At 42.6% G+C, this 12,160-nt stretch overlaps 1 long non-coding RNA gene across 1 annotated transcript; it reads right to left on the bottom strand.

The window, feature by feature from the left end:
- Positions 1 to 624: 624 nt before the first annotated feature.
- Positions 625 to 11,834, bottom strand: Gm34122. The gene is made up of 3 exons (XR_382140.2): positions 11,761 to 11,834; positions 9,934 to 10,163; positions 625 to 942 (listed from the first exon to the last, which is right to left on the bottom strand). It is a non-coding gene; the product is annotated as a predicted gene, 34122 (long non-coding RNA).
- Positions 11,835 to 12,160: the final 326 nt, after the last annotated feature.

The raw sequence follows: 12,160 nt of genomic DNA, 5'->3' as shown, positions 1-12,160 counted from the left end.
ATGTGGCTTGATATGAGTCCCTCAGACTCTCATCTTCCTCCTTCATGAAGCCTGTGCAGATGCCTGGGCGTGGGACCTCGGATTATCTTTCCTTTTCAAATTTGTAGGCTTTATTCATTTATTTATTTACTTACTTATTTACTAGGAATCCTTTGAAGATATTTGTATTGTATCTTTTCCCAGGCTGTGTGCTGCTTATTCAGCCCCCTCCTAGGAACTAAACTGATTTCTCCTCATCGCCTTTATTTCTCAGCTGCTATTTTCTGCCAGGTTTCTTAAAGACTCAACCTGCAGGCATGCAGCTAGCTAGGCAACCGATGACAACTTGAGAGGAATTTGTCTGCAGAGTGTTGGCTCCTGCGCTGTAGATCTATCCTCACTAAGGCAGGTAGCATCCAGAGCTGGTATGGGTTGAACTCAGACTTCTGCTCGAACAAAGAGAAACGAGCACTTTCTGACTCATTTCCAAACAGAAGGCTTTCAGGTGCAGGAAGCCGTCCCCAAACATACGGCCTTAATGAACCCATTTGTTCATAAGCTTCACTGGCACCCTGTAGGCATAAATTTTTTGCAACCTATTTTAATAAGAGTTCAACTTCTCCTCTAGCCCACCAGCCAGCAGAGGTAGTGGAAGAGAAAAGTTATTAGGATATGGGGGAAGTAGACCTATTCACCAATAGTTCTTTGGAGGCGAACTTGATCTTCTTTGGCAGCAGTTCAGTCCCATAGCAAACACCAAATACAATTCAGCAGCTGCAGGCCAGTCCTTCCAGCAAGCAGACACCAGGCAGCTGTAGTTCAATCCTAAAGAAACTGCCAGGCTCACCAACTGGCCTGAGGCAAGGCCCCAAAAGCAGCAAGCTGTAGCAAGACCCTCTCAAGCAGTTCTTGGGCAAGTTTCTCTCAGTGTCGGAGATATCACAAGTTGAGCTCAACAGTGCACTGTAAAGCAAAACAATACATGCAGGTCTTTAGTGAAGAATAGTGAGATGGAGCAAACCAAATCCAGGCTCAGTGCTCCTCTCCCACTGTCTGTGGGGCCATATTTATTACTCCTCCATCAAGTGTCCTTTCACGTGTCTGCTACAACCAAACATCCTTGCACCTGTGTCTGCTTCAGGAAAACTGTCTTTCATGTGTTTGCTTTAGCAAGACATCCTTTCACTTGTATGCCCCAGCAAATCATCATTTGGCATAACTAACATTCCAAAGAACTAGAAGTTTCCACTTCAACACCCTATCCAGTTTATATTCCCAGTCATTTTAATTGAAGCAATGGCCTGTGTCAAAATAGCACCTGGAATCAAGCACCGTTACAAGTAGAACAAGAACCTACAAGATGGCTGAGAGGGTAATGGTAGCTGCCACCAAGCCTGACAGCCTGAGTTGGACCCCAGCACCCACATGATGGAATGACAGAACCAGCTCCAGCAAGTATTCTTCTGACCTCAACATGTGCATGCACACACAAAGAAAATGGATGAATTAATTAATTAATTAATTAAGTGTTTCTAAATAATTTAAGAAATACAGAAGGGGCTGTGTTACTGTTCCATTGTGACAATTTATTTTCAAATACAAGAATAAGCCACACCCAGAGGTTATAATAGGTCCAAAAATCTCTAATCCCTTATTACACATACAACCTCCTCTACCTACCGCTTCACACAGATGCTCCAGTGTCTCATCTTGCCGGTCTGATCTTATTCCAATAAGGCTTTTAAAGCCGCCGGTGAATGTGGCTGGTGACTATCACAGAGTGGCATTCCTGCATTCCTAAAGTTTACTATCACAGTTCTTGAAAGCATTGTCTTCAGAAGTACTATGGTTGCTTCAGAAAACTCAGAAATTATTTCCCTCACCGTTCCCCCTGTCTCTGACCTGGTAGCAATGAGGATTTCTTCCCCAGCTCGGTCCAAGAGGGTGTTTGTCTTATTAGCTTAGGAATTCTGTCACAGCTAATTCATTCAGTGGCAAAAGTAAGAACTGATGGTGTGGGCTCGGCTCTGAAAGTGGAGTCTCCACTCATTAAAAAGCAAACAAACATAGCAACACATTTATCTACATGTTCGCCACTATGGAATAAATGTCCAGCAAACAAGATATATATGTGGTAAGTGCCATAGGAAAGGGGCTTTCTTTTATTTCTGAAGCAGGCAATTTAGCGCCAAACTTCATTCTCTTCACCCATGAAAAGTTAGCAATAGGGAACTTGAACCATAATTCTTATTAAAAGACCAATATGGGGAGTGAGGCACTAAGGGGAGAAGGGGAATTTGCAGTAATATATCTGATATTGTGTGTGGGTTAAGCATCTCCAATCTGCTCTCTCTATTTCAGTGGAGATAGCAACAGCCTGGATAAGGAAACTGAGGTCTAAAGTTCAAAGCAATGACAGACAGTATTCACCCCAGGCCTGTGATGAGTCACTGCCTCCAAATCCAAGAAGTCACCAGAAAAATCACCTTTTCCTCCTGTGTTTACTCCTTCACAACTCCTTTCTTCACTGTTTTATTTCCACGAAGGATCTAACGTAGCCCAGGCTAACTCAAACTCTAGGCTCTCCTTCCTCTACCTCCCAGGTACTGAGATTCCTGATGCATACCACCACATCTGCCCTCCCTTCCTCTTTAGTCCATTCATTAAAAAAGCAGTACTTGGTCATCTGCTCCGAATCTTGAACAAGTTAAACACAAGGGAAATTGTGATCAATGAGGGAGACAAGAGTCTTGTGTTAACAAAGCTTAAGAAAAAGCAGAGAAGAAAGCTGATTGTCTAGTGCAGAAATGCAGTATTTAATTTCTGATAAAAGATATTATTGAAGAAAATAAAACAGAAAGTAAAAGCTAACTGAGATAAGATGTGTCTGATAACAGCTTTTAACTGTGTTGAAGATGGTGATATGGACCCAGTGAAATAAAGACTTACGGAGAAAAGCCCAGGTAGGATGAATGACAGGGGCAAAGGCCCTGAGGCAGGACATCAACTGCAGATGTCCAGTTTTTTGAATATTTGCCTTCTAAAAAGTAAAAATAAAAACTTAGATAAAAGTATTTTAAAAGCATCAGACTATCACTCCTACCTGAGGCCATTCATTATACTTTACTGAGATTAAAAAAAAAAATGATTGAACATTAAGAGAGGTTTCAAAGTTGAAATTCTTCCAGAGGAAACAATCAAGAGGCAATCAAACCAAGAAGGAAACCCAGCTGCGGGCTGCCTCTCCCCAGCTCCTCTTGTCTCCTCTGTTGCCATTGAAGACAGTGCTAAGGCACTATTGATTCCCAGCACAGAAAATTCCCAGTATACCACTTTGTCGTGTTCCAGGGCTGTGTGAGCTGAATTCTAGGAAGTGAGGCTACATTTCCCTGTAGTAGCAAAGATCTAATTGTACATTAGACCCGGAGCTAGTCCATAGAGCATGCCTAACTTCTAAAATGCTACTGATCAGCTACAAATTAGCAGTGGATAATGGAATCTTGTCACACAGCGAGGGGATAAATGACAGAAAATACTGAGTGAGAGGTGATTTATGTTGGATGGCACTGTGCAGGGAGAGTCAAACACTAGAAAGATGTCACAGGAGGGATGGTTTAAAGTGGTTTTCCTGGAAACTCTTAGAAACAGTGGTAGAGAATGGAGAGACTGAATGAGTGGCTTCTCTTTCCTGCTTCTCACACAGTCCCTGTATAGATTTGTTCCAGTTGTGGAATCGTCTGTGGTTAAAGATGGCTGACCTAAAGTTCTTCCTAAGTTTGTGAGAGCATTAGGAGCTTAAGCAGGGTATAGGAAGAGTGGGTGTGGGAGGTGTAGCGAGAGCTAGTTCAGTGATACTCAAAGGCGACATGCATGAAAATTGTTTGGACTCATGGAAACCCATTGCTGGGCCTCCTGCACTATGCTCTGCTATGTAGGACTGGGATGAAGATGAGACCACATTTCTAGCAAATGCTGTCAACACTGGGATGATGGTGGGAAACCATTGTAAATACAAAGGGTTAAAGCCAGAAACATCCCTAAAATCCTGCAGCAGGCTGGGTTGCTGATGACCCTGCTAGGCTGGATACTATCTTGATATTCAGGGAAGGATGTGACCAGATACAGATTATATTGTGGGTGACTGGAAAGCACACATCTGTCAGTGTTCCAAGATGTCTGGAAGGCAGTAGTGGGATTAAGAGATGTTCCCACAAATAGAGAGTCTTTCTTCTTCTGATTCCAACATTAATTTTAGGACTGTGTAAAAGCAGGATGGCAGTTGACCTTCTAGCTCATAATTATGCTACTGGAAAGTCCATCTCATAGAATGCTCAGCTGCCTGTACTCAGTACCCACCGGTTATAAAACACTGGAACAAACAAGAGAGGTGGAGGAAGCCAGCTTGGTAGCTGCTCTGGCTTGCTCTCTGTTGCTGTGATAAACTGCCCTGACCAATAGGAGGGGAGGGTTTCTCTGGCTTATGCTCCCAGGTCACGGCCCATCATTGAGGCAAGTCAGGGCAGAAACTAAAGCAGAAAGCACGAGGAATGCTGCTCACTGGCTCATGCTCTGGCACATGCTCAAGACGCTTTCTAATAAAGTCCAGACTACTGTGGCAAGAGCAGAGAAGGGGATGTATGGCTCACGGAGGGAGGACTGGCCCCTCCCACATCCATCATCAACCAAGACAATCAGAGACATATGGATATTGGCCAACCTGATCTCAGCAGTCCCCCAATTAAGAGTCCCTTAGATGGCTCCAGACTGTGTCAAGGTGACAGCTGAGGTTTACAAGGATGGAAACACAGAGACCTAAAACCCCAGTGACTCAGGAGGCTAAGACAGGAAGCCTTAGCTTTCAGGTCCTATCTGTACAGCAAACTGAGGCTCAAATGAAAAAGTAGGAAAAAAGATGTAGATGGTAGGCATAGTGCATAAAGCCTGTAATCCAGGCTAATTGGGAGGCTGGGGTCATTAGATTTTACAAGTTCAAGACTGCCCTAGGCTGAATGAATTTAAGGCCATACAGGGCAACTTAGAAAGACCCTGTATCAAAATAAAAAATAAAAATAAAAAAGCTGTGAATTGTGCAGTGGTGAAAGAACACTTGTCTATCAAGAGCTTAGGCTCAGTCCCTATTACTGAAAAACAGAGAAGTCGTTTTCTGTTTAGACATTGCTAGGGTCGAGCACTTGCTTAGCATGTGGAAGCACTCTGGGCTGGGGAAGATCAAGAGTCCATCTGTCTTAGTCAGGGTTTCTATTCCTGCACAAACATCATGACCAAGAAGCAAGTTGGGGAGGAAAGGGTTTATTTGGCTTACACTTCCATACTGCTTCCAAGATCACCAAGGAAGTCTGGACTGGACTCAAGCAGGTTAGAAAGCAGGAGCTGATGCAGAGGCCATGGAGGGATGTTCTTTACTGGCTTGCTTCCCCTGGCTTGCTCAGCCTGCTCTCTTATAGAACCAAGACTACCAGCCCAGAGATGGCACCACCCACAAGGGGCCTTTCCCCCTTGATCAATAATTGAGAAAATGCCTTACAGTTGGATCTCATGGAGGCATTTCCTCAACTGAAGCTCCTTTCTCTGTGATAACTCCAGCTATGTCAAGTTGACGCAAAACTAGCCAGTACACCATCTAAAGGGAGACATGGTTAGATACCCAAATAGCTAATGGATCCTAAACAACACCTGGGAGAAATACAAGTACAACACAATGATATTTAGGAGGGCAAAGATCAAGGTGTGATGGGCCAAGAAAGGTAGTGATATTCAGGTATCACTTTGAACAATGGATAGAACTAAGGGCTGGAGAAAAAAGAAAAACAGCAGAAGAAAAATTGATGCCCAGGGAGAAGAATGTGAGCTAAGTGCTTATACAGATGAAGGTAGGTAGCTATCAAAGGGTTCAGTTTGGCTAAATGGCCGTCCAAACATCGATGAAGACACACAGGCTGATGCCAGATTGCAGCCATTAAATAGCACATATCTGATAGCTAATCTTATCAATTCTACTGGCTCTAGAGCCATGTAGGAATCACATATCTGGGAGTCTCATTGAGAGAGTTCTAGAGAGAATTAACTAAGGGGGGAGGAGACCCACCTTAGATGTGCTAAGCACCTCCCTCTAGATTGGGGTTATGGACTTACTAAAATGGAAGAAGTGAGCTAAAGCCAGTCTTCTATTCTCTCTGCTTCCTGAAGCTCCAGCTGCCGTAGGTTGCCAACAGTGATGGACTGAGCCATCAAACTGTGAGTCAAAATAAACCCGCCTGAAGCTGATTTTGTTAGAGACTTTTGTCAACTTGAGAAGAAAAGCAACTAAACCAGCAGACAAAACATAATGAAATTGACTAGGTATCTGGAGAGATATAAATGCTTTTTAGCACAGAAACTCGAGTGTAGAACAATTCATTGGGCTGTAGAAAATACAGGACAGTGATGAGAAGAGAGAGAAAGAACCGTGCTGCATAGTGTCACGGGGAGACCTTCATGGTCATTTGAGGTCAAAGATAAAAACACAAAAGAAACAAAGATGGCTGTATTTTGACACTAGGGAACTGGGCACCTGGAAGTACCTATAACAGCATCATAGAAACATCTAGGAGATCATTCTGATAGTGATAGTGTGGTGGTTTGGATTGGTTTGACCCCCCATAGACTCACATGTTTGAATGCTTTGACAACAGGGAGGGGCACTACTAGGAGGTGTGGTCTGGGGTAGGTGAGGCCTTGTTGAAGGAAGTGTGTCACTATGGGGTTGGGCTTTGAGGTCTCCTATGCTCAAGCTTTGCCCAGTGTGGAATCCATTCTCCTCCCTGCTGCCTTTGGATAAAGATGGAAAATTCTCAGTTCCTCCAGCATCATCTCTGCCTGAACACAGCCATGCTTCCCACCATGATGATAATGGACCAAACTTCTGAAACTGTAAGCTAGCCCAATTAAATATTGATTTTATAAGAGTTGCTGTGGTCATGGCATCTCTTCACAGCAATGAAACCCTAACTAAGACAGATAGCCTTCCTGTAACATACAGTAAGATGAGAACCATAACAAACTCCCAGCTTTCTCTAACTCCATCATCCCACCACACTTCCCTTTCCTTAGCTACACTCCCTCACCTCAGAGGCTATAATGAGTGCTCTTACTCCAGGCCTCATTTCTACATGTGAGGGGGGAAATACTTAACAGAAGCACAGACACAAAGCAGAATTTAACCCAGCTCTGCCTAATGCTGTCTTCGTTCTGCTGCTGGGCTAAAACACCATGACCAAAAGAAACCTGGAGGAGAACAGATTTATTTCTCCTTATAGCTCATAGTGCATCGTACACAAAATTCAGGGCAAGAAGTCAAAGCAAAAACCTAAAGGCAGAAAGTGAAGTAGAAGCCACAGAGGAGTGCTGCTTAATGGTGGACCCCATGGCTTGCTCAACCTTATTTCTTAAATAACCCAAGACTATCTGCCTAGGGGTGGCATTACATAGCAAGCTGGTCCCTTCTGTATCAATCATCAATCAAGAAAATGTGCCACAGGCTTGCCCACTGGCCAATCTAGTAGGTGCATTTTTTTTCAATTGAGGTTATGTCTTCCCAAAAGAATCTCACTTGTGTCAAGTTGATTTTAAAAAAAAATCTAGCTAGCATCAAATGCTTTAATTTCTTTCCAATTCTGCTTTATTCCACTTTACATAACAAGCACTGCAATTACCACATAGATTTCATGGCCCACACTCAGGTGGCCATCCTCCATCCCAAACATACTCTCCTAAGCTAGAACAATCATCACTGAGATAGACTGAGGAAGGTTTTTTAATCAGATAAAAGTTGGGACAATGTGTAGAAGCCACAGCTATCCTTCTTATTCTTTAGAGCATTCTAGAGTCCTTCTTCAAGCAGGTCAGACATCTGCACTTGTCCAGCTTTAAAATAATAGATGACTGCTCCAAGAAAGAAAAGGGAAATGGCTTTGCACTTTAACTTTTTTCTTTCAATGGGGCTAATTCACGCCTTGTGAAAATGGATCACTGAGTATCAAATCCTCTATGGGTAGCTTAGTCAGCTGAGGTGAGAGAGACTGGCTGTTCACATTCACTCTGAGAATGATTTTTTTCCCTAAAGACTTAAATAGAAATAATTTGGGGCTACATTGATAGATCATCATCTAAAAGCTCCTATTGCTCTTAGAGAGGACCCAAGTTCAATTCCCATCGCCCACATAAAACAGCTCAACAACCAACTCACATTGCACAGAGACACATAGTCACACACATGCACACAATAAAGTAATTCTTCAAACAGAAATAATTCACAAGAAGATTTAGAAGAGGAGAAGAAGCAATACTTGCCAGCACCAGAAGAAAGAAGATAAGTTAAGCAAACCAGCCCATGCCTTTTAAACCAAAACAAAGCATCAATAGGAAAGACCAAAAGGAAGATGAATCAATTTCTAAAGCTGTTGAAACTTCAGAAACTTCCTTTTGTCAAGATCTGGTGAAGATTCAGCAGCCAACAATGATGAAACAGACCTTGCCCCTCAGACAGGCCTGACCTGAGGAAGAAGAGTTGCCCATGGATGAGCTGGGGATACTGTTCATTCTCTCAACAGATTTTATTACCCATAATACATCACTTCAATAAAACATATTCCACAAGTACACTTCCCTGGAAGAGCACTGGGAGAAACAGATAAGTACAATGGGTTGTCAAACCCAACTTCACTCAACCCACGAAACTCAGTATTTACAACAAACAGAATTTTTAAAAATGACCTTGAAGTGGGCATCAGAATGCTCAGAAGTTTGCCAAGAACTTAACACAAGAATGATTCTCTAACACCTCAAACAGGGACACTGTCCCAGTTACAGTTAGTATTGCTGTGATGAAACACTATGACCAACAGCAACTTGGGGAGGAAAGAGTTAGTTTGGCTTCTGCTTCCACAGCACTATTGATCACCAAAGGAAGTGAGGACAGGAACTCAAAAGAAGTCAGGATCCAGGAAGCAGGAGCTGGTGCAGAGGCCATGGAGGGATGCTACTTACTGGCTTCCTCCCATGGATTTCCCAACCTACTTTCTTAAAGAACCCAGGACCACCTGCCCAGAGATGCCTCTACCCACAATGGACAAGGCCCTCTCCCATCAGTCACTAATTAAGAAAATGCCCTACAAATGGATCTTATGGAGACAATTGAGGTTCCCTCCTCTCTGATGACTTTAGTTTGTATCAAATCGACATAAAACTTTTCAACCAGACCAAATATCACCACCAACCCCCAAGCTGATAAACTGAACCTCTGCAAGTCACATAAAGACAAATAGCTGGAAAGCCATTTGTTTAAATGTGACATTCATTAAGTGACACTCGTGATCCACCAGCAGATATCCCAAGTCCCCACATAACAAGGATAGCGTGGTGGCATGTACTTGTAATCACAGGGCTGGGGAAATGGAGGCAGGAGAACACCCAGGGCTTTCAGGAGAGCCAGCTCGCTCGAGAGAATGTGCTTGAGTGCCCAGGCTCTTCAGCAGGCTCATGATCAAGGCCTAGAGCCATCCATCTTCCCAGATGCTTAGCTACTGAGATTGTTTTCCCCCATCTCATCTACCCCTAATCCTTTTACCTCCCGCTACCTTTTGGGTTTCATTCCTTTCCATCAGTAGCCATGGCAACAACAACTGATGAAACAGAAGCCAAGCATCTCAAAAGCATCTTGAAGCCTGGGCTCTTGGCAGCATTTTTCATGGGGCAAGACTGTGACCACGCAAACAAAGTAGCGCCCTTCCTCCTCTTTCTCATCCATTTCCTACTGGCTTATTGGCAGCCACAACCATTTGTGAAGCTTGGAGATGACGGTCTGGTACATTTATATTCATCAGCCTTTCAGTATTGCAGAGCACGCCTGCACGGAAAACTGTTGGATTAGTCTTCCCACTCCCTATTAACCCTTACCTAAGCAGGAAGCTTTAGCCGCACACACTCCACTGTAAGATTTTCTACTCATTGTCTATCCTAATCAGACCTGATGCTTCAGACTCTGATGCTCTGTCTAGCTTTGTGTCTGCAGTTAATAATCAGTGGAATTTTACCACAGTGGCACTCATCTGATTTCTCTGCTGGACTGTGACTACCAACAGATGTGGGGGTGCCATCCTGAATCAGGCTTCTTCTGTGTGTTCTTCCTAAAAGCAGAACAGATTAGATTCATGAATTTCTGAGCTCACCCAGATGGAATATCTAATTATTCACTTCATGCTTTTAAATCAAAGGAGACTGTGAGACAACGAGTGTGAGTCTGGAACACATTACTACACAGGGAGTGTGCAGAGATGGGTTCAGCATGCACAGGCCATGTACTTGTGAGGGTGTGAGTACAAACAGCACAGAGTCCTTTTTTAGCTTTATCACATTTTCAATGACCTCTTTTTGTTAGCATTGATTTCTACTTAAAGTTACCAAATGTGTGCTACTTTCTCTCTGCAGATTCTAATGACTCTGAAATGGGCTCTAATCTGTATATATGCTACACAGAATCAGAATGCAAAACCATACTTGCTTTGTAGCTCCTTGGTTTCTTTTCTTCTTTTAAAGTGTGTGTGTGTGTGTGTGTGTGTGTGTGTGTGTGTGTGTGTGTGTTGCTATGGATCAATCTCAGGGCCTTGAGGATGATAGACAGATACCGCTAAGCTATACCTCCAGCCCTAATCTCAATTATAACAAACTTTCAATGGTGGTGGTTTGTTTGACACAGGTTCCATTATGCAGTGCAGGCTGGCCTCAACCTCACAGTCCCCTCGCCTCAGCCTCCCAAATGCCAGGATTACTGACATTACTGGTTACTGAGCCACCACACTTGTTTTAAGACTGCTAGTTGGTGGGTCCCTTTTAAGATACAACCTTTGAAGCTTTCATCCAGCATCTTAGCCATTTGTTGATCTCAGGTGATTTTAGACTTATAAGATCAGAAGTCAAATCTCAGATAGTTCAGTTGTGGTCATATAACTTTGCAGCAAAACAGGAGGGAGACCAAATCCTGTGACTTCTTCTTAGGGGTTGTGTCCATTACCCGTAACTTGAGTCACCTGTAAGTTGCATAAAAATCTATGCTATGTGATATGAATGTTCCTACCACCATGTTCCTTCTCTCTGTGCAACTCAGGGACTTCGATCACTTTTTTATTATCCATAATCATTGATTTTAAATGCCTCCCTTCCTCAGTCATTTCAGCCTTTTGCCCCGACTTGACATCAGGTTTTGCAATCCTGCTTCTAATTCTTCAAGTGTCCCACCTTGGACTTCACTAGTCCTGTGTGGGCCTTGGGCCAAAGGACATTGGCAATGAAGAAGGGAAAGAATGCATGTAGACCACGTACTCACAAAGCATGCTAATTGGCCATATTTACTTCATGATATTTCAGGATGTACCTTGCATAAATCTCAATGTCAACTTTGTATTACTAAGGCAACATGTTTGCCTATATATCATAATTTTTAAGAAAACATTCTTTAATTTTTTTTCTCTCAGGAAAGATAATTAATCCTTGGCAGGATGACCAAATGGAAAAGGGAACAGCCGTGAAAGGAGAGACTCTGTGACTTAAAAGTTAATAAGCATAGGAAGAAGTGACAGTCACTTCTGAATGCCTAGGACACCAGCTTGGAAGGACTAGTGTAACCTAATAATACTTACCTTCAACTTTATTGGAGCTTGATATTCTTCAAATATGGCTGATTAAAAGTTAGTACCTAGTTTTGCTACAAGAGAAACTGCTACTTACATTGTCAAGTTCATGTTGTGGAGACTGATTTAGGTGCTTATGGCAAAGATATCAAAAATAGCCTTCTGGTTGCTCTGAGCTCCACTTCAAGAAATTAAACCAACTGTGAACGGAAAACATTTTTAGAAAGTCACATCTGTATTAAATATATGTAACTTTTATTTGTGATTTTCCCTAAAAATATAATATAAAGGCTACTGGCATATTATCTGCATATACTAAGATGATATAATTATATCATATATATGATATAATATTATATTATATGTAATCTATATATGGTGTAAAATACACACACAGAAGTATACAAAAAAATTTGTAAAAGGACCTTGGGCATATAGAGATTTCAGTGTCCATGGGGTACCAAGAACCAAGTTCTGATACCAATGGAAAATTATGT

The sequence above is a fragment of the Mus musculus genome, chromosome 13 (genome assembly GCF_000001635.26).
Source record: "Mus musculus strain C57BL/6J chromosome 13, GRCm38.p6 C57BL/6J".
In the NCBI taxonomy this organism is placed as follows: domain Eukaryota; kingdom Metazoa; phylum Chordata; class Mammalia; order Rodentia; family Muridae; genus Mus; species Mus musculus.
Note: the sequence above shows the minus strand (reverse complement) of the source record. Positions and strands in the feature narration are given on the sequence as shown.